We start from the raw sequence: 20,823 nt of genomic DNA, 5'->3' as shown, positions 1-20,823 counted from the left end.
CTGTATTTATGTGACATCTCCTGGTGATAAATGAAGGAGCAGAAGCCTTTCATGTGTTTCTATTGAGGCTGAGATGTTTGACAGCTCGTAGTGATGTGAAATAAGAACGCCCCAAAAATGTGTTAAACAGAAAGTACCTGTTATGGTCCTGTGACCCAGTGTTTATGTGTTCTCTGGGTTCATTAATATTCTTTGATTTAGTGTTAATAATGGTTGTGTTTCCTCTCCTGTGTACAGTGGTGGGTTTTGATAAAGGCGACATGAACCGCTGCTCAGGGTGGCATCGTGGTGGGGGTGGAGTCAATGTTGGCAAAAAAAGGTTGCTCCCCCAACATCATGCCAGCACATTTTTGTGATTACATGGGCACTGATCGGTTTTCTCATTGCGGGGAGTAAAGGCGCCCTCCATTTGTGAAGTACGCCTGCTGCTTGCTGCACATGGGGGAGAGGGGCGGGGCGGCGGGGGATTCTCAGCATCTAATAACCAGCTCGCAAAATAAAACTGAATAAAAACAAACCAACAAACAGAAAAACTGAAGACATCATGATAGAGACTGGTCATTTGCACCGATGTGTTTTCTAAATTCTATACGAGAAAAGTGAGCGAGGGCCTCAGTGCACCTGCTACTGCTGAAGTCTCACACACAACTGTGGTCGCAAATTTTGAAGCCATCCTGATAACCTTCTCCCACCAACGATGTGGAGATCCAACCCTTTTAGATCCAATTAAAACCAAGACACTCAAAAAGATGCTCTGTAAAAGAGTAGAATTCTTGGAACAGAGTTTAATACACTGAATCATATGAACAGCAGGAAAAATACATACAGACATTTAGCAAGAAAATTACAAAGCAGAAAGCAAGCAAAGCAAAACCCCGGGGTGTACAGCCTTAAGCACAGACAGCAGAGCAACACAGAAACGGACAGGTAGCAGCAGCAGGAGGAAAAGAGCTCTGGGGCTGTCCTCTGGTCCCCTAATAACTCCACCTTTGTGTCTTTTTCATCCTTGCTGAAGTCCGGGACAAACTGCGTCCCCTCTCAGCTCAACACGAAACGGGTAATAATATCTCTGAATGCGGGAGGATTCCGTCTTTTTACAGGAGGGTTGGCAACTCTACTAACTAACCTTATGAATTAAATAAAGTTCACTATCAGTAACATCATAGCACCCACCCAGCTGTGTAGAAACTCCGTCATGCTAGCTAGTACAGTACGAGTTATTGTAACTGACTGTAAAAAGTCAGCACAACAAAAATAAACTCCACCTAAACTTGGTTTATATCTGACCCAGATAGACTGCAGGTCATAACTTCTTACCTGAAGTTCAGTTCACCTGACACTCGGACCGGCGGCCGCCTCGGGTCTCTCCTCCTCCTTCCTCCGACCTCCCTCATCCACGTGCTGGCCTCCACCACTTGTTAATGTTACTGAATCTGTGGAAGCTCCGCGATGCCACCACCAAACAACTGAGTTATTTTTACACACCGGCCAGTATCTGGCCAATCCAACACCTTTCATTGTTTATACCGTTACAAAAAAAAAAAAAAAAAAAATCATCGGCCGCCGAGCAAATGCCCGGTATGCCCGATGGCCAGTCCAGCTATGGCCGTGCCATCAGTTAACCTTGGCACGCGTGCCTAGGGTTGCAGACCCCTGCTCTAGAGACTCGTTTCTCTGTTAATGAGCTGAGATCTTTTATTGGGACTCTTCATCCAAGAGAAACCCTCCCTGTCACCTGTATCCATGGTTACTGACTGTCACCTGTGTGCACTGAGAGCAGAGAGGCTGTGCAGCTCTGACGTCAGTGTGCGCAGCTGCAGGACGGAGTTTCTCGCTGTTCTCCAGAATAACTCGGTGACGTAATGACGCTGGGCCTGCGTGTTTCTGTTCTTAATTATTCAGAGAGATTCCAAACCATTTAGTGAACCTCACGTTACATGTTTCTGATGTGGCTTCATCTCAGACACACGATGACAAACAGCTTTACTTTAACTTTACATTTAAGTCCAGATTCCTACACAAACACTCTGAGCCTGAAACACAGAGACTAACGGAAACTTTGTGTTCTCTTAAAATCAAAGCGACAGCAGAGCGAGCAGAGAAACAAACGACAGAGCAAATATTCACAGCATGTTTACTTTGTTTGACAGAAACATGTTTCCACGTCACGTACAGCGGCCTCACTCAGAGCTCAGGGCGCGGTCAGCGTCTTGGTCCAGCTGTGAGTCCGTTACCGTGAATCAGAATAACTATCAGAACTATGGAGCGGCAGATTTGTGCTGAACTAAGCTGCACACAGCTGATGTTAGCCAGGAAACATTACACACTGCTAACGTTACCTTAACACGGAGCTTCACACGGAGACGATCAGCGTCAAAGTTCAGGAGAGAAAAACTTCGGGAAGGAAAAACCAGGGAGGGGCTTGTGGGACAGAGGGTCCACAGCCACAAACACTCTGACCAATCACAGCGCTCCGTTTCACTCCGCTTTTGTTACGTCCCCTCCGCTTTTCCACAGCAGTAAACTGCGTCAGTAACAGTCAGAGAGGATGGAGTCAGTGAACGCAGCACATTTTCTGTTGAACGTAGAAAAACACAGAATAGATTAGTTGAGTGAATAAACAGCACATGTTATTCTGCACAGACCATAATAATACTGACAGGCGGCTGTTTGTTCAGAGCTGATTTATTTCTGCTCATTTTCCTGTTTGAAACACAAACATGTGTCAACACTTTGTTTCAGCTCCACATTCATCCAAACATCCTCAGAGTTCTATCCTGACAGCCAAACATCCATGATGAGATCATGGTCGAGTGTGAGGTACTAAACTTCTACTGTAACACTTTACCTTCATCTGATGTATGAACATCAGCAGGATTCTAATGCAGGACTTTTACTGCAGTAAATACTCTGAATACTACAGACAGGCTGATCCCAACAGCAGCAATAACACCTGAAAATATATGAAACTAACATTAAAGCAGCGTTTCATTCAAAAATCTGTGAAGAAGAGCGTCTGACAGAGCAGAGCCAGTTTAATGGAGCCATCATGGCTCAATAGAAGCTCTGAAACTCTCAAACTGTCAACATGTCAGCACACGAGCTCACACATGACAGCTTCATCAACATGGAGCTCTGAGTGTTTATTAAAGGATCATTGTGTGAAAGAGGCTCTAACACAGCTGACTGCAGCCTTTAGCTGTGAGCACACAGTGTCTCACATTTACATTCATTTACTGTCAAACACACTCAGTAACTTTAAACAGCTGCTGTTATCAAGTGAAAATAGCAAAGATTTCACACCTCAAACAGTCACAACTCATCAAAGCTTCTCATTATCATCAGGACAGATTTAGGTCAATATCATTTCACATTTCTGTGTCATCATCCATCAAATGTTGACACATAGTGGGTTTGTCATTCTCTCAGCTGACACTGAGATGAAGCAGGAAAGAAGCAGCTGATATTTGGACAGCACACATGATGGAAAGGAGGATTTCAGTTGATGTGCACATGAATGATTTGTGTTTCCTCTGCAGGTAGAAAGTGTGTGTGAGCTGAGCAGCATGGATCAGTGTGAGGACAGAGAGGAGGGAGTCCCTCCCTCTAAAAGCACTCTGTGTGGGGAACATGAGAGCCAGACCAAAGCTCAGAGGTGAGATGACCATCTCTAACTGTCCATGGCTCTTCTCCATGTCACAGCTCAGCACTCACATCACTGCTCCATCATTATTCACAGGAACCAGCCTGAACCTCCACCCAGCTCCGTGTCCTGTAAGAGTGAGGCGTCTAAAGATGCTGATATTGACTTTAAATCAGGCGTGTGTCGTCCTGCAGAGAGGTAATGTGTGTGTAAATGTTGTTGTGAATAAATCCTCCATCATGTTTAATGTCAGCTCTGTTTCACACACATGTTCATATGTGAAGCGGTGTGTGATGGAGTGTTTCCACAAACACAGCAGATACTCAGAGAGATTATTTTAGGAAGGGGAGATGTTCTCAAACTCTCTGTCCTAAAACGCTTCACTCAGCCTGATCCCCACTTCCTGCTCCTCAGCAGTGCTGCCATGTTCATCATCTTTCATTGTTAATCTCACCTTCAGTGTCACACAGACAGGATCTGATGAGCTTCGTGTTCCTATAATGAATTGACTGATAAAGAAAGCTCCTTTCAAACATGAAGCAGTGATCCAGCTGCTGTTGGCAGCAGGCCGACCGCAGTGATGAATCTGCAGACAGGTGGATCACTGTGACAGATCAGGAGGAGAGCAGGATTCATCCAGAGGAGTTTACTACACCTCACTGACTGTGCTGATCTCACAGTGACAGCAAGTTTGTTCCACAGTGTTGATGCTGAAAGTGTGAAACACAGTCCTGTGTTTGAACCCTGACCTTTGACCCTGTAACTGTCATTTTGTTGAGTCTGTGTTTCCACAGGCCCCACTAGTTTAGAGACTTATTCCTCATGAAGAACGAAAAACAAGACAGAACATCTTCAACCGGTCTTTAACTCGCTAACGAGAACCAGGCTGTGGAGCTTAATGCTCCTCACGTGTCTGAAGACCAACTCCTTCAAAGAGCAGCTCTCCTCGTAGCTATTTATTGACAACTGTTACAAGTTGAAATCTGACCTGAAACATCCTCAGATTGTTACAAAGATTCATTAAAAAGAAAACAATGAAAGAGAAAAGATCCAAATGTTAGACTTGGTCATTTGCTGTTTGAGGACAGTGATGCTCATATCTGTGGGGAAAGTGTGACCTGAGTGGGTTCATGTTTGTCTTTAAAGAGCTGCTCTGATTCTCTTTGTGTCTGATCTGTTAAACAGTCTGAGAGGTCACACAGAGACCCAGCAGCTAAAGCCTGGATCATACTGGCTGCTGTTACTCCATCAGGACAACACTGAACCACAGTGGTGTGGATGTAGTGGATAATCCCACCATACTGATGCTCAGAGTTAATCACAGGGAACAAAACCAGATGTTACCTTCAGATTGTGACCTTTGGAGTGGACGATGCAGATTTCAATAGAGAATAAATGTTGTTGTTTTTCAGCTGTGAAAAAGAATCTAATTTTCTGAACTTAAGAATTTATGATGCTGGAAAAAACATGGAGACAATAACACAACATTTCCCCTGTATTCATAGAATGAATGTAAAACTGTCAGACATTCATTAAATATGCAAAATGTCCACAGAAGCATCAGAGGGTCAGATGTGAAGCACTCAGTGATTTTGATACAATGACTCATCAGTTATTGATCTGTACTACACTGATCTACCACGTTAGTAAAGCTGGTGTTCTGGTGGTGGAGGGAGACCTCGGATCATGTTCTGGTTTTGGAGCAGTGATCTGCTGATGGTTCAGTTTAATGAGCTTCTTCAAAATCATCCCTGACATCACCACTGAAAGGACGTCCATGAAAACAGACTGAAAATTACTGATATGTTCACAATCTGAGAGTTTAAAACTTGACAGACTTGATTCAGATGAAGTTCTTTGAGCAGAAACTACTGGATCTTTATCCTGTGTTGATCTAATCCTTCATGGTTCCTCCACAGAGTGGACCAGCAGAGCTCAGAGGTTCCCAGTGGTCAGTCTGCCCAGCAGCATCAAACACAGCTGGACTCCATATTTATGGTCTGTACATGTACAACAACTACTTTACATCTATTCTGTTCACAGTCATCTCCATGCTGCTCTTTGTAGACCAGTGTCAGTGTGTCCAACATGGATCTGATGTTTGGCTCCATGATTTCAGTCTGATTGGCTCATTCATAAATATTCTGTTCCAGCTGCTGGAGGACAACATCATCACTTTTGTGAAGAACGAGCTGAAGAAGATCCAGAAGGTTCTGAGTCCAGATTACCCAGAATGCTTAGAGAGTCAGAGGAGCAGCAGCAGAGAGGCATTTGTGAAGATCACAGTGGACTTCCTGAGGAGAATGAAGCAGGAGGAGCTGGCTGACCGTCTGCAGAGACGTAAGAGGATTTATGTAAAGATTTAAACTTTTGGATAAATGAACATTTACTAATGTCTTAAGAGACGGACCAACATGTTTTAAAGATTAATTCTTTTTGGATTTAAGTGTTTGTTTCCACTTTCAAGTGATATTCTTCATATTTCTTCTCATTCAGAACTTCAAGCTGCAGTTTGTCATCATAAACTTAAGTCTAAGCTGAAGAAGAAGTTCCAGTGTGTGTTTGAGGGCATCGCTAAAGCAGGAAACCCAACCCTTCTGAATCAGATCTACACAGAGCTCTACATCACAGAGGGAGGGACTGCAGAGGTCAATGATGAACATGAGGTCAGACAGATTGAAACAGCATCCAGGAAACCAGACAGACCAGAAACAACCATCAGACAAGAAGACATCTTTAAAGCCTCACCTGGAAGAGATGAACCAATCAGAACAGTGCTGACAAAGGGAGTGGCTGGCATTGGGAAAACAGTCTTAACACAGAAATACACCCTGGACTGGGCTGAAGACAAAGCCAACCAGGACATCCAGTTCATATTTCCATTCACTTTCAGAGAGCTGAATGTGCTAAAAGAGGAAAAGTTCAGCTTGGTGGGACTTGTTCATCACTTCTTTACTGAAACCAAAGAAGCAGGAATCTGCAGCTTTGAAGACTTCCAGGTTGTGTTCATCTTTGATGGTCTGGATGAGTGTCGACTTCCTCTGGACTTCCACAAAACTACAATCCTAACTGACCCTAGAAAGTCCACCTCAGTGGATGTGCTGCTGATAAACCTCATCAGGGGAAACTGCTTCCCTCTGCTCGCCTCTGGATAACCACACGACCTGCAGCAGCCAATCAGATCCCTCCTGACTGTGTTGACATGGTGACAGAGGTCAGAGGGTTCACTGACCCACAGAAGGAGGAGTACTTCAGGAAGAGATTCAGAGATGAGGAGCAGGCCAGCAGGATCATCTCCCACATCAAGACATCACAAAGCCTCCACATCATGTGCCACATCCCAGTCTTCTGCTGGATCACTGCTGCAGTTCTGGAGGATGTGCTGGAAACCAGAGAGGGAGGACAGATGCCCAAGACCCTGACTGAGATGTACATCCACTTCCTGGTGGTTCAGGCCAAAGTGAAGAAGGTCAAGTATGATGGAGGAGCTGAGACAGATCCACACTGGAGTCCAGACAGCAGGAAGATGATTGAGTCTCTGGGAAAACTGGCTTTTGTTCAGCTGCAGAAAGGAAACCTGATCTTCTATGAATCAGACCTGACAGAGTGTGGCATCGATATCAGAGCAGCCTCAGTGTACTCAGGAGTGTTCACACAGATCTTTAAAGAGGAGAGAGGACTGTACCAGGACAAGGTGTTCTGCTTCATCCATCTGAGTGTTCAGGAGTTTCTGGCTGCTCTTCATGTCCATCTGACCTTCATCGACTCTGGAAAAAATGTGATGGAAGACCAACAAACAACCTCTACATGGTCTAAACTATTTAACAAACCAAAACTTCAATCTCTCCACCAGAGTGCTGTGAACAAGGCCTTACAGAGTCCAAATGGACACCTGGACTTGTTCCTTCGCTTCCTCCTGGGTCTTTCCCTGCAGACCAATCAGACTCTCCTACGAGGTCTGCAGACACAGACAGGAAGTAGGTCACAGACCAATCAGGAAACAGTCCAGTACATCAAGAAGAAGCTCAGTGAAAATCTGTCTGCAGAGAAAAGCATCAATCTGATCCACTGTCTGAATGAACTGAATGATCGTTCTCTAGTGGAGGAGATCCAACAGTCCCTGAGATCAGGACGTCTCTCCACAGATAAACTGTCTCCTGCTCAGTGGTCAGCTCTGGTCTTCATCTTACTGTCATCAGAAAAAGATCTGGATGTGTTTGACCTGAAGAAATACTCTGCTTCAGAGGAAGCTCTTCTGAGGCTGCTGCCAGTGGTCAAAGCCTCCAACAAAGCTCTGTAAGTAAATATGTGATCATACCTTTAGTTTTAAAATGTTGATTAAAAGTGGTCATAGATTTCTTCCATAACAGATCCATGTCCTAAAACCATGTATCTGTTATATACTAGTTGTATAGTATAAAAGAAAAAAAGGAGAACTTTTGACCACAATATTGTAACTTGAATGAACTTTTGATACAGCCTTTAAACACTTAAGGAGCTTAAAATGTTTTGATCTATGAACCCACATTAAACACTCTAGTTAAACTCTAAAAACAGAACATTAAAATCTGTATGTCTGCAAATGTATGTTCATCAATGTGAGCATACGTGGAGATCTGAGGTTGGTTGGTAGGATGGACCCATGTGCAGAATCACATGTGTGCTAATATTTCTTTGTTTGGATTTTTGAGAATTTGGTTCCTTTGGCGTTTCTCTCGGTATGTAGCCTTGGGCTTGTTCACCTGAATCAGGGGTGTCCAGGCTGCTGGGTGTGGTGTGTTGATTGTTATTTATTGATATATATTATTTCTGTTCTAGCATTTATTAAAATATCAACATTTTAGTAATTTGGGGTATTTTTTGGTTTATTATTAACAGGAACAAGGATGAAAGTAACTGCATTGTTGGGATTGTCTAAATGATTAGTAGGAACTACTTCTTCCACCTGTCACAGTAATGTGTGAAATACAGCTGTAAAAATGCTTCACAGCTCACGTGTGCTCGCTCACTCAGGTGATGATCATAAGCGAGTCATGTGTGAAGATATTTCAGCTCCACAAACTGCCAACATGCTAGTTGTGAGAAATGTGGCAGGGGTGACAACCTCATCCAACACAAATAAAAGTAAATGTTAACACAGAGTAGTGCTGCAGGCAGGTACTATCCCTGTATAGAGGGAGGAAATATGGAGCTGGCAGTGTTGTATAGCACGGTTGCTGAACTTTGTAAAGTGACTAAAATCCAGGCTCCGGGTTTTTCTGTCTATGTTTAAATGATGGGAATTCACTGCATATTTAAAACTACAGAATCCCATTTGTTCAAATTGTAGAGCATTTGAAGTTGACTATAGACTCGTTATTTTAAAAATATACAGTGCACTTGGAGTAAAACAGTAGCTGTTGGCTTTAAGCAACAAAAATACAATTCAAAATATTTAATATAGGAAAGAGAGAGAAAATAACACGATCCATCCATCCATCCATTTTCTTCCGCTTCTCCAGGGCCGGGTTGTGGGGGTAGCAGCCCAAGCAGAGAAGCCCAGACCTGCCTCTCCACAGCCACCTCCTCCAGCTTGTCCAGGGGAACACCAAGGCATTCCCAGGCCAGCTGAAAGATATAATCTCTCCAGCGTGTCCTGGGTCTGCCCCAGGGCCTCCTCCCAATGGGACATGCCCAGAACACCTTGCCCAGGAGGCATCCTTGTCAGATGCCCAAACCACCTCAACTGACTCCTTTCAATGGCCTTTCCGGATGGCTGAACTCCTCTCCCTATCTCTAAGGGAGAGGCCAGCCACCCTTCGAAGGAAGCCCATTTCCGCCGCTTATATCCATGATCTTGTTCTTTCGGTCACTACCCACAGCTCGTGTCCATAGGTGAGGGTAGGGACATAGATCGATGGGTAAATTGAGAGCTTCGCTTTTACACTCAGCTCTCTCTTCACCACGATGGATTGGTACATGGTCCGCATCACTGCAGCCACAGCACCAATCCACATATTGTTCTCCCGCCTCCTTCTCCCATCACTCGTGAACAAGACCCCGAGAAACTTAAACTCCTCCACTTGGGGCAGGAACTTGTCCCTGACCCGGAGTGGGCCCTCCACCCTAAGGACAATGGCCTCAGATTTGGAGGTTCTGATCCTCATTCCCGCTGCCTCACACTTGGCTGCAAACCGTTCCATCACCCGATGAAGCCAACAGAAACACATCATCCGCGAAAAGCAGAGATGAGATCCTGAGACCACCCAGGTGAAAGCCTTCCGCCACTTGGCTACGCCTAGAAATCCTGTCCATAAAAATTATGAACAGAATAAGTGACAAAGGGCAGCCCTGTCGGAGCCCGTCACCCACCGGACTTATTACTATCCAACATATTGCTGGCTATGCCAACAAGCTCTTGCAATGGTTGTAAAAGGATCGAATGGCCCGTAGCAATGGCCATAAAATGTTTCTCAGTTTTGTTATTTTCAGTCACATCTGTTTTTGATTATTAATTGAATATTTTAAAATTCAGGCTTTTTATGTTTTACAAAACATCATATTTTCTTGTGATGTTGATTATGATATTGATTCTGAAGGAATAGTTTTCATCAGTATCGCAGATACCAGCCTGAATTTACTTTGTATTGGGTCAGAAAGGAAATCAGTGGCATCACACATCACTTACAGCAACTTCAGTACCACTTCATTTTAATAAACTGGGGGGAGGTGCACCAAGATTCAGTATGAGATAAAGAATGATTTTTAACTGTAAGGTTGGAGAAATCTGTTGTTGGAAATTGGAAGAACAGGTCATCTTAAAAATCACTGCATTGTAGTTTTATTCAGGCCCCTTCAATCTGTGATTGCTGTTTTTTTGCATTAGAAATGCTACTATTACAAAAGACACAAATATTAGTGTATGTATGTGTTATTAGGTAATAAACCAAAAGAACAGAATTTACCAGGGCCTCACTGATTTCTGCTTAAAAACAACAAAAAAATCAATAAAGCTCTAATTTCCAAAAGTTGATTCTGTTCATCTGGACGTAGCGTTTTGTGGGAGAAACATTTCGTCACTTGGATGAGTGACAAAACGTTTCTCCCACAAAAATCTCAACTTTTAGAGATTTACTTTCCTGGATGATTGAGCATGCATCAAGGAAGCTCTAATTTGTTATGTTGATCTAGTCTCCCTTCCCGCTTGATTTCAGACTGAGTGGCTGTAACCTGTCAGACAGAAGCTGTGAAGCGCTGTCCTCAGTCCTGAGCTCCCAGTCCTCCCGTCTGACAGAGCTGGATCTGGGTAACAACAACCTGCAGGATTCAGGAGTGAAGTTTCTGTCTGCTTGGATGAAGAGTCAATACTGCAAACTGGAAACGCTGAGGTCAGATCAAGCGATATCGATTTTTTTTTTTCATCAATTAACGTCATTTAATTAATTTCATTTGGAAAAAATTAACATTGTGTGTTTTGTTATTTTTTAATGAATCCAGCCACGTCACAGTAAACTGCCACAATTGACGTTTGTAACATGAGGCAAAGAGGATTCCAGCATGTCCTGAAACAGTGTTGAAATATTGTAAATGTAGTAGCTCCTCATGGCACCATGAATATACTTCAACACAAGTGTTTCATGTCTTCTTGTCATCATTTTTTCAGACTGAGTGGCTGTAACCTGTCAGACAGAAGCTGTGAAACGCTGTCCTCAGTGCTGAGCTCCCAGTCCTCTAGTCTGAGAGAGCTGGATCTGGGTAACAACAACCTGCAGGATTCAGGAGTGAAGCTTCTGTCTGCTTGGATGAAGAGTCAACACTGCAAACTGGAAACGCTGAGGTCAGATCAAGCAATATCGATTTTTTAAATCAATTAAATGGTAAATGGCCTGCATTTTTATAGCGCTTTACTTAGTCCCTAAGGACCCCAAAGCGCTTCACACTACATTCAGTCATTCACCCGTTCACACACACATTCACACACTGGTGATGGCAAGCTACATTGTAGCCACAGCCGCCCTGGGGCGCACTGACAGAGGCGAGGCTGCCGGACACTGGCGCCACCGGGCCCTCTGACCACCACCAGTAGGCAAACATGGGGTTAGTATCTTGCCCAAGGATATTTGGCATGCATCCTGGAGCAGCCTGGGATCGAACCACCGACTTTCTGGTTAGTGGCTGACCTGCTCTGACACCTGAGCTACAGCCACCCCGTAGCTCAGGGGTGGCTGAGCTATAAATGATGATTAACATCATTTAATCATCATTTATATTCACGGTGGTGGTCAGAGCACCGTGAATATACTTTAACACAAGTGTTTCATGTCTTCTTTTCATCATTTTTTTCAGACTGAGTGGCTGTAACCTGTCAGACAGAAGCTGTGAAACGCTGTCCTCAGTGCTGAGCTCCCAGTACTCTAGTCTAAGAGAGTTGGACCTGGGTAACAACAACCTGCAGGATTCAGGACTGAAGCTTCTATTTTCTTCAGTGGAGAGTCCAAAGTGTACAATTCTCAGGTCAGGATTCAGTCTTTTCTGATGATTTAAAACCTGAGTGAGGTCGATAAATGGCTTACTCATTTACAACAGACATGATTTGTCAAATCACCTTATATCTAACCCAAAGGTCCTGTGTTTTACTACTTTGATTTTGTAGTAAAACACAGGACCTCTTAATATTTATCTAAGAGAACATACGTTCAAGTTTCAGCACAAAAACATTAACCTGATTTTTTCCCCTGGATCATGTGTGTACCCTCCTGGTTAGAGCTCTAGCAGCCTGTATCAGTTAATGTTGCTTTAAATGGAATTGCTGCCCCTGTCAGGAAGAGGTCTGAGTGACAAATAAAACAGCAAGTATGAGCACTGCATGTGTCTGAGACTACACAGATACAGACCTGAATACAATACAATACAATTTTATTTATATATCACATTTAAAAACCACAGGCATGCCAAAGTGCTTCACAAAATGAGTTAAGAGCAATAATAAATACAGATATAAAGCATAAAATACAAAATACACATAAAATATACTAACAGGCAGGTGACATAACTAACCAATAATAGACCAGGCATAGTAGGCACAACCCGAAAGGCTGAAGGTTAAAACATTATAATCATTAAGAAGTAATAAAAATAAGTTCCAATACACTAAGGATGTGAGCTCTAAGAGCTGGGGAAGGCAAGGCTAAACAAATAAGTTTTTAATCGAGATTTAAAAGATTGAATTGAATCAGACGCCCGAATAGCTAGGGGGAGGTTATTCCAGAGGTAGGGTGCGACAGCGGCGAATGCGCGGCCACCTCTGGTCTTGAGCCGAGATCTCGGTTGCACCAGGAGCATTTGGCCTGCTGATCTAAGCGCTCTCCCAGGGATATAAAAACTGAGGAGATCCGTAAGATAGCTGGGCGCGGTGTTGTTTATGATTTTAAAAGTGAGCAATAAAATTTTAAAATCAATACGAAATTTAATAGGGAGCCAGTGCAGGTCAGAAAGAACTGGAGTAATAGACTCAAACCTGCCAGCTCCAGTTAAGAGACGCGCAGCCGCATTTTGAACAAGCTGCAGTTTATGAATGAGGGCAGAATGGAGACCAGTATAAAGGGAATTACAATAATCTAACCTTGATGTAACAAAGGCATGGATAAGTTTCTCCAGGTCCTTACGTGGTATGTAGGGCCTGGCCTTAGAGATTAGACGTAGTTGATAGAAACTCGATTTAACTACGGAGGACACATGTTTGTCCAACTTGAAGGAACTATCCAAGACAACACCCAGGTCCCTCACAGTGTCAGAAAGGGAATCAGCAAAGGGCCCAAAAACACCAGTTGATTCAGCCCGGGAGAAGGGAGTATCAAAGATTAGAATTTCAGTCTTCTTATCATTTAGTATAAGAGAATTGCTCAGTAAATAGTTTTTAACTTCATTCATACAATCAGAGAAGTGTTGCAATGACGACGTGACATCCTCAGCTAGTTCAAAATAGATTTGAATGTCATCCGCATAAAAGTGAAAAGAGAAATTGTATTTATCAAAGATTCGACCCAAGGGTAACAAATATAATGAAAACAGCATGGGACCCAGCACAGACCCCTGGGGGACACCAGAGGTAACAGGGGCAATGGAGGAGGCATAGGTACCCATGGTGACAGAAAAAGACCTTTCTGAGAGATAGGATTTAAACCAGCTAAGGGCACTGCCTGTGATTCCCACCAGATGCTCAAGCCTCATTAAAAGGACACTATGGTCCACCAAATCAAAAGCAGAGGAGAAATCAAGCAAAATTAATACCACAGGGCGCCCTGAATCAGCAATTGAGAGAAGATCATTAAAGACTCTCAGTAATGCAGTTTCTGTGCTATGGCGTGGCTTAAACCCCGACTGGAATTTTTCCCCGATATTATTTGCATCCAAATAAGCTTGAAGTTGGGAATGAACAATCTTCTCTAGGATTTTAGACAGAAATGGGAGCTTAGAAATAGGTCTAAAGTTAGCGAGGTCATTCTGATCAAGGGAGCTCTTTTTGAGTAAAGGTTGCACTACAGCGTGTTTAAAGGCAGCCGGAACACAACCCGATAACAATGACAGGTTAATTAATGATAAGATACAGGGCCCGATAATGTTAAACCCGTCTTTAATAATGCGAGATGGAAGGATGTCATAAGCAGCGTTTGAGTTTTTTAGGTGATCAACTATACCCTTAAGAGTAGGAAGCGAAACTGGATTAAACTGATTGAGGTTAGTAGAGCATCTTAATGCTGGTGCCTGACTCATCACAGGGGGGTGTGAGGCTCTAAGAGATAAGATTCTGCCTGTAAAATGAGTTAAAAAAATTTCACAAAGGGCTAAGGAAGCCAATCTAGGCGTTTCTGGACAAGGATTGATCAATGAGTTAAAAGTTTTAAATAAAAAGCGTGGGTTGTGACTGTTATCCGCAATGACACCCAACAGAAAAGCCGTTTTAGCCAACTTGGCAGATTTCTGAAATTCCAGGCGGGTCCTGCGAAGGATATCAAAAGACACCTGGAGCCCATCTTTTTTCCACCGTCTTTCAGCCTGGCGGCAAACGCGTCGTAAAGCGCATAAAGACTCATTTAGCCACGGCTGAGAGCAGCTTCTAGGCCTTTTTACTTTCATAGGAGCCACAACGTCCAGTAAAGAGGAGCAGGTAGAGAGAAAGGAGCTAGCAAAGTCATCAACTGAAGAGGGTGTAGAACAATCAATGTCAGGGAGAACAGATTTAGAGAAAGCAGCTGAAAATTCAGCTACAGTCCCAGGATTGATAATGCGCACAAGACGTCGAGGACCCTCAAAGCCCTGGTCCAATTTGCAAAGATCAGCATCAAAGATGACTGGGAAATGATCGGAAATTCCAATGTTGCTGATGTCCCTGATGCAAATGTCCAGTCCATAAGAAAAAATCAAATCAAGAGTATGACCTTTAAGGTGGGTAGGTGCATCAACCCACTGGATAAGATTAAAAGAGTCAACTAAGGTTAGAAAATCCTTGGCAAACACATCATCTTTGCAACAAATGTGAATGTTAAAATCACCAGTGATAAGAACACGATCATAATTTAGGTAAAGAGATGCTAAAAAGTCACCAAAGTCGTTAATGAAAGTCTTATTATATTTCGGGGGACGGTAAATCACAACACAGAGAGTCAGGGGGGTACCAGCAAGTTCCAGCAGCTGGGCTTCAAAGCTGGGGAACATTGGGGAGGGCAGGTGCCGTACGCGGAATTTATTCCTAAAGACCACTGCCAGTCCTCCACCCCTGCCCGAAGGTCTCGGTGAGCTAAAAAAGGCACAATTCGGAGGAAGGAGCTCTGAGAACGGGAAAGACTCACCGGGATGAATCCAAGTTTCCGTCATGAATAGCAAATCCAGTCCTGTAGCAGTAAAAAAATCGCTCACAATAAAAGTCTTATTCGTCAACGACCTAACATTAAATAGCGCCATCCGAGTCGAAGTCGCCGAGTCGCAGTTGGAAGCACGTCTCAGGCGGCAGAGGTTGCCATAGCACACACCGCCTTTAGGAGGCTTAATCCAACATCGAGCCGACGAATAAACCACTGCGGCGGCAGGGCGGGCCTGGAATTCAGCATGGCGAATCCATCGATGCCTAAACAATCTAAAGGTAAAGTGCTCCCAGAAAGTCGGGGGAAGGCGGAGAGGATCCACATCGACGTCGAAGCCAGCCACATACCGTGCCTTTAGGTAAGCCTTAATGCGGACACGGACACCACTCCGTTTACCCCTTTTCCTGTAGCGTCTCCTGCGTGAAGGAAGCGGAGGAAGCAGAGATCGGCGGCACGTTCCTGAGAGGTGATCCGTCCGCGGCAGACTAGCATCTCCTAAATTGCACCACGGGTCCGATCCATGAAAATATGACCCGTAGGTATAGGGTGGCCGGAGACTTAAAAGAGTAAGCCGGTCATAGGTTAGCAATGCAGAGCCACCTGAATAGCATATTAGCAGAAAAGTAAGAAGCAGCAGAGAGCAGTGGAGACGGCCTGCCAAACACACCGGCGCCATCTTGACAAAGATACCAGGTAAACAGCAGCACCATACATCTGCTACGTAATGATTTGTTTATGATTTGTTGAGACACTAACTTTGTCTGTGAGAGATAACTTTATTATTAAATACACTTCATTTCTCATCTGTGTAGAGAATGTATAGTTTGGCATGCTAATATTACAAAATGCAAAATCACACTGAGTCACAAAGAGATTGTTTTGGAGTATTTATGGTTCAGCTGATGAAATTGTTAAAAAAAACAGTAATTTACACAGAAACAGCACAAGTGAAACTTTTTCGTGGGACTTTCCACTAAGCTTTTCCTGGTACACCTGTAGACCCCAGCTTCTATGGACCGTGTGCTTACGTTCTGTGCTGCTATGATTATTGCCCGTGCTGTCTTTAAGTTCAGCTTTGTCGAACCTCTGGTAGGATTTTTGAATGTCAGACACTTTTTTTTACATGACCTGTGTAAAAACAAAACAGTAAACAAATTAAGCTGAAGTAAGATGCACAATTTGAAAAATGGGGCACAAAAAATGTTGCTGCTTTCTGGAAAGTGCGTCTAAGAAGACCCAATGGAGAAAGTGAAGAGAAAAATCAAAGATTAAGAAGAAGAAAATGGCAGAGGCAGTTTCTTTTGGACTGCCTGCAGATGGGGCAAGACTCTAGAAGCAGGGATGATTGGAGAAAATGTAAAGAGGCCATATGATAAACCAGGAGATGAATACTCTGGTATTCTGGGGATAGTGGGAGTGAGAGGGAGAGATGCCAGTAAATGATTTCAAGGACAAATTTCAGAGAATCAGAGCTAAGAAACCAAAGCAAGTGGGGAACTACAAACGTGGACAAACCCATAATTAGGCCAAAGACACATTAAAGGAATTATTACAGGTTCAGAAACAGGGATGGATATGAAGGAGCTTAGCATGAATTTGCATTGAGAAAAAATCCAAATGAGCATCAGAGGTGAGGAAACAGTTAGGAAAACTAAAAGGATGCACTGGCAGGAATACTGCAGTACTTTAGGAAGAACTACACCAATTCAGAATGTGTGGAGTACAGTTAAGAACATGAATGCAGAAACAACAGCAGCTGTCGTAAAGTAAATTCAAACTCCTTCATTAAATGCAGCTGGTTGAGTTGGAAACAATGGAGAATGATTCTGTTAAGTTGTTTATAGAAATGGAGCAGAAGGAGAACATGCAGAGCTGGACGTGTGCTGTATATACATGCGTGTATCTGTGTTGTCTGTGAGCAGAGGAAACAAAGCACTTTTGATTCTCCCACAATGAGTGAAATATAAATGTAGTTTACATAATACCTATTAAACAGTTACAATAATAATGATACTGTTAGCTTCAACAACAACTTGTCTCGACACACATTAACAGGTCAGGCAATAAACTAATAACCACAAAGGTCCTGACAGGTAATAAACCTGTTATTACTTACAGTGGCTTCATAAATGCACTGATGGAAATGTCCAGTGCATCATAAACCAATCAGTCCTGTTACTGCAGTTAACTTCTTCACCAGAAAGTGTCAGCATCAGGCTTCAACAGCAGTTTCCAGTATTAATGAGCTACAGGTAGTGTGGATGGGAAAATGTAGAGATGCTGGCCAAACAATTTGATCAAATCCACAGTGGGAATAATTAAAGTGATAACGGCAGATGTGAGAGAACAAAAATGAATCATATTGAAATGTTAAATCAGGAAAATCCTGGAGAGGAGGATAGTTCTAATGTTCAGTTTGTAATGTTTGAATTCAAAGCAGCTCTTAAATGCATAAAAATGACTCCACCTGGGAAGGATCAGGTGTGTTACATCATGATGAAGCAGTTAAGAGGATGCTCTGCTGCTCTTCTATAATAGAATATATCAGGAAGCTGGAAAGAACTGTGAAAGCAGGGAAAGACCCCACTAAGACCTCAGGGTTTAGGCCTACAGCTCTAACATCTCATGTAGGGAAAGTCATGGAAAGAATGACAGTGGACAGACTGACTATTCTGTCTGCTGCGTGCGTGGTTCTAGTACACGAAGTGACAGATAGCTAAACATATGCTGTAGGCACTGGAAGCGTTGAATGATGAGTCAGACGTGAAAGTAAAGTTGAGGGCTGTTTACTTGTTTGTCTTCATCAATGTACATCTTACAGTGCTTTCCCAGTACTTGTTAAACTACAAAAATACAAAAAAGAAATATGCTCAATGAAGAATTATGCATTTGCTTCACATGGCGAACAGATCTAGGCATTTTTATATAAATCTCTCCACATATGCATAAAGTCAATAAAATATACACAACTCACTACTCATAAAGATGAAACACAATTCAAACTTACAAACAAAGCTTCTCCATGGCATAACACAGGTGGATGCTGAAGGATTAAACAGGGAGACTTCTGGTATGCCTCATTGTGCAAATCCCAATACTAAAATGGCTTCCTGCATTACCCCCCTCATGTGACTCTAAACATCCAATAGGAACCTCTTCCTGTATCACCCCACTCATGTGACCACAGACATCCAATAGGAATACAAGCCAAACCACATAAAAATTCACTTGACCGCAGTCTCCAAGCTAACCACTAGGAGATGCTAAAATTCTCAACGTGCACATAACATTACACTGACGTATGTGACTGAAAGAAGGCAGCTGTTTGCACCTTCTCAGCAGGGGGAGGAACACCATGGACCCAGCAGTCTGTTAGAGTCAGAAATAAGGAAAGCTCAGTGCATTAGGAGATGAGGTGTGGTTTGTATCAGCCAACTTAAATGATGGAAATGAATGAGTTGTTCCTGGTTAATATTCTGTGTTTGCTAACAGTATTACAGATCCAGGCCTAATCTGTCATCTGTTAACACGTCCAACATCTCCTCATTTGTTGGTGGATGATCCACTAACATGTTTTAATGCACATGTTCATGTGATTTCTGTGTGCTGATAACATCCAGTCTGTACTGTGTGGAAATAAAATAACTCAATGAAACCAGACGAGGTCATTTCTGGAGAAGTTGTGGTGGATCGTTGCTCCTGCCGGACTCGGTCTGTGACTCGCTGCTGCTGATACAAAGTTAGAGGTAAACAGCTAAAAAAGCTGAAGGGAGATGGCTCATGAACAAGTGACCGCCACTTTATTAGGTCACAGGTGTACTGTACCTGAGACAGTGGCCACTGTGTACCTAATAAAGTGTCAGCCATGTTAAATGTGTTTCCAAGAGGAGAAAAACAGCTGGCAGCAAAGGCAGGGAGGTGTCCTTTCCACCTAAACAGGAGAGGAATATAAAGATAATGAAGGTCACAGTTTGAATCAGTCATATTTCATTCAATACAGTGATGTACTGATCAAGGATCAGTCCAATCATCAGCAGTTTGATGCACAGATGGATTGAAGTGTATCTGTGAAAATGTTGGACTGTTCCTTTATCAGTGTGTAACAGTGTGTGTGTGAGAGCCATGTAATGTCCATGTGTGCATGCTGACTGCTCTGACCCCTCCTCCTTTCAGGGCGGAGCCTGCTGGAGTCCGATGGTTGAGACCAGGTCTGAGGAAGTGTAAGTGTGTTTTTAATGGGATTCATGAAAACAAAGCAGCACACATTCAACCATCTTCATCATGTCAGGAGTCATCATCAAAGTGTCAATCAATGAACAGATGATGGATCAATAACTGCAGCTGGATTGTGTTTGTTCTCTCCATCAGATTCCTGTCAACTCACAATCGACACAAACACAGTGAACACAAAGCTCCAACTGTCTGACAACAACAGGAAGGTGACACATGTGGAGGAGGTTCAGTCATATCCTGATCATCCAGACAGATTTGATGTTCTTCAGCTGCTGTGTAGAAATGGTCTGACTGGTCGCTGTTACTGGGAGGTCGAGTGGAGAGGAGACGTTTATATATCAGTGAGTTACAGAAGCATCAGAAGGAAAGGAGGCAGTGATGACTCTTGGTTTGGATGGAATGCAGTCTGAGCTGCTCTGATGATGGTCCTCATTATGTCAGGCACAATAACAGTCAAACACCCATCTCCTCCTCCTCCTCCTCCTCCTCCTCCTCCTCCTCTGTCTCTAACAGAGCAGCAGTGTATGTGGACTGTCCTGCTGGCACTCTGTCCTTCTACAGAGTCTCCTCTGACACTCTGATCCACCTCCACACCTTCAACACCACATTCACTCAAACTCTTTATCCTGGGTTTATGTTCCGGACTCCTGGTTCCTCAGTGTCCCTGTGCTGAGTGTAAAGAGTGTCTCCTGTTAGAGAAACACTCTGACTGTTGAACAGTTCAGTCTGTACATGTCTGTCTCTTTCACTCACAAACACGTTTTCACATTCATGGATTCAATCAGTTGATGTTTGAAACTCTTCTAAATGATTCCTTGTAAACTTCTTCAGTCACAAACAAACAGGAAGTGATGTCACATGTGTTCCTGTCCACACAGCAGAATGAGTCTATTGGTGACAGTGATGTACAAACAGAGTGAGCATTTCTGAGGCCAAAATAAACTGAGTAGTTCACTGAATGAACACTGTGAGCTCAGTTCCTTCATCATTAGTATGGATTATATATGTATATGTATTATATTAGTATCATATATATCAGGTGCTGCTGGTTTCAGTCATTGTGCAAATGTGCTGTTTGTAAGGTTGTAAAGCTGCAGTCAGCTGAGA

The 20,823-nt window shown here is 43.3% G+C and overlaps 1 pseudogene; it reads left to right on the top strand.

Moving 5' to 3' along the window:
- Positions 1–3,644: 3,644 nt before the first annotated feature.
- LOC102082817 (NLR family CARD domain-containing protein 3-like) lies at positions 3,645–20,389 on the top strand (annotated as a pseudogene).
- The last annotated feature ends 434 nt before the right edge of the window (positions 20,390–20,823 follow it).

The sequence above is a fragment of the Oreochromis niloticus genome, unplaced genomic scaffold, assembly GCF_001858045.2.
Source record: "Oreochromis niloticus isolate F11D_XX unplaced genomic scaffold, O_niloticus_UMD_NMBU tig00007971_pilon, whole genome shotgun sequence".
Classification (NCBI taxonomy): Eukaryota; Metazoa; Chordata; class Actinopteri; order Cichliformes; family Cichlidae; genus Oreochromis; species Oreochromis niloticus.
This window is presented reverse-complemented; position numbering and strand designations above follow the sequence as displayed.